Source organism: Octopus bimaculoides, chromosome 12, assembly GCF_001194135.2.
Source record: "Octopus bimaculoides isolate UCB-OBI-ISO-001 chromosome 12, ASM119413v2, whole genome shotgun sequence".
NCBI classification, from domain to species: domain Eukaryota; kingdom Metazoa; phylum Mollusca; class Cephalopoda; order Octopoda; family Octopodidae; genus Octopus; species Octopus bimaculoides.
The window spans coordinates 49,206,096-49,208,655 of NC_068992.1; the positions used below are offsets into that span (position 1 = coordinate 49,206,096).

Consider the following 2,560-nt stretch of genomic DNA (forward strand, 5'->3'; position numbering starts at 1 on the left):
GGCTTTGGTCGGCCTGAGGTTATAGTAGAAGACACTTGCCCAAGGTGCCAAGCAATCGTGCAAATTCTTCTCGCTAAGTTGAACGGTATATTCATTTTAGTATGTTTTGGGTGGCAAGATGACAAATTGGCAATGATAACAAATTAATTCCTAACTAATTAGTCAATCAAAGTACTTGATAAACAATCTTCTCAAATTTGTCCCCATTAATTTTTCTTAATGGAGTTTAAGAAACAAATGCTTTCTCCAAGTTAACTCCTTTGTCACTCTCCAATATTGTTTACATTCAGTACAGACATTCTGGAACTTACCAACATTTCTGTGTTTAGTTTTTGATGTCATAACTTCCAGGGATGAAAAGCAAAATATGCTCAGACTGGAATCTATTTATAGTAACACCAAAGAGTGATCTACAGGTTGCTTTCCTCTTCACAGCATACATGTTCTGTTCTTCTCAGATACCAAATCTAAATGGTGTACACTAAACTTCATCCTTTGAAAGAAAAAACATATGGTTTTATCATCAACACATTCTACATGTGCTGAATACAGCAAATGAAGAGACTGATTACAAAGAATAACATGTTAGGACCGTTTATATCAGTTGGACTGTGGCTTTTAAATTAATGCTGGAAAAATCACTATAAATGTAGAGTTTTTATTTTTCTATTTTGGAAAACATTCATAGCTAAATGGTAAAGTAAAGTTCCTTCCCGAGTTATATAAACTCACGGGAACAGTATCCTGGTTTCCATGGTGTATATATTCCTCATCTGGACTGGACGCCGGTCTGTCACAGGGTTACTCCTCTTTACCAGCTGAGTAGACTGGAGCAATGTGAAATGAAGTGTTTTGTTCAAAAACATGTCGCTCGGTCCAGGAATCAAAACTACAGTTTTATGACCACAAGTCCAACACCCTGCCCACGAAGCCATGTGCCTCTACCATTGCTAAATATTTCAAATAAAATAAATGTATGATAATAATAAAAGTGATATGTCTATAAGCTACACAACTTACCAAACCATTGCCAAGATCTGTCAACAAACCGTTTGTTGACAGAACTGAACAGGACATCAGAGATGAAAAAAAAAATCTCTACAGAGCCTGGATCCTCTGAATTACAAATATTCCAAGTGACTAAAATAATGATGAAGTGAATGTGATCCATGAATCTTCTCTGGCTCGGCTACTTCAACAGGACAACTTCACTGAAACTGGACCAATTCTGTTAATTCTGACACAATCTAAACTAAAGAAATTTGGTCAAGGAATCGTTTTTGAGAGATTTCAAATGTGAATGGCTTAAACTTAATCCTTGACTTACTTATAACATTGACAAGATCTCAAACTTTGTAGTACTCTTAAGTTTTCATGTATGGTCATACTAGCTTTTGAAAACAGCAAAAAAGGAAAAGGTTAAACTGGTTTACAAAGCATACAAATCATGTTTGCCATTAACAGGGCAAAATGAATTTGATACACCACCAAGTAAGTGCAAAGCACAAAACTAAAAGCTTCATGCAAATAATAACCAACCAATAGAACCTGAAAATTATTACTGAAACACTATTGTTAACTATTGTTATTATCCCATGAAACATAGCTCAATGTAGTCTTGCAGAGGACTGCACTAACTTAGCTGGAGTTTCTGATATTAATAGTGGTAATATCGGGTTCAAGGATATTTCTTCATTAGGAGAAAAACTGAAAAGTCTCACACACACACAACACTTTGGAGTGGAAAAACACATGGGAGAGACTGGATTGTTGGGTACCGGTACAAGAAGCTGACCTTCTACTGACCATATCTTATCAACCTGTACCAGCAAGCTCTCCATGGGATTAGAAATATACCACACTGGTTAGCTCTGGCAAAGTCAAAACTGATAGTTTTGGCAACAATATCAAATCTCATGAAAATGTAATACCTTGTGGACATTTTGGGAAAGCTACTGATGATGTAGGGGATATCTACCCCATTGGTATTGCATAATCAACATTTTCTATCAAAACATGGATATTAAGAGACGTGCTTATCTCTCTTATTGAGAATGTATTTAGTCACTATCTTCTGTTATTGAATAGCAAAAGCATATACTTCTAGGTCGGAAGTAATATATCTATAACAAGCCCAGAAGCTATTTCCCTGTTAATTTTGTTATCTTCTAGCTTGTGAGATATGTACCCATGCATAACTTTCTGTTGATGCAGGTCTTTCTCCCCTCATATTTCTCTTTAATTAGATTAGTCTAGGTAAATTTGGCTAACATGGAACAGTTGTACACTCAGGGTACCTACCAAAGAATACTTCACTTATTCTGAAGATGTTTATTGAATGATTACTCATTTCTCCCTTTATTGTTTAGTAGATGTCGTCTGGTATTACACTCAGTGGCTGCTTTGACTGACCTTAAGATTTGTCTCTTTCTAACAAAGTTCCTGTCCATGTATGTGTATGTATGTATATACTTAAATATGCTTGTATATGTAAGTAAATTAATATGTATGTAAGCATGTATATATATATATATATATATATATATATATATATATATAT

The 2,560-nt window shown here is 34.8% G+C and overlaps 1 long non-coding RNA gene across 1 annotated transcript in view; it reads right to left on the bottom strand.

The window, feature by feature from the left end:
- The window catches only part of LOC128249203 (uncharacterized), an 11,256-nt gene that overhangs the window by 1,123 nt on the left and 7,573 nt on the right, over positions 1-2,560 (bottom strand). Inside the window, exon 2 of the long non-coding RNA XR_008265320.1 lies at positions 312-493. This is a non-coding gene — a long non-coding RNA (uncharacterized LOC128249203). The remainder of the gene's footprint in view (positions 1-311; positions 494-2,560) is intronic.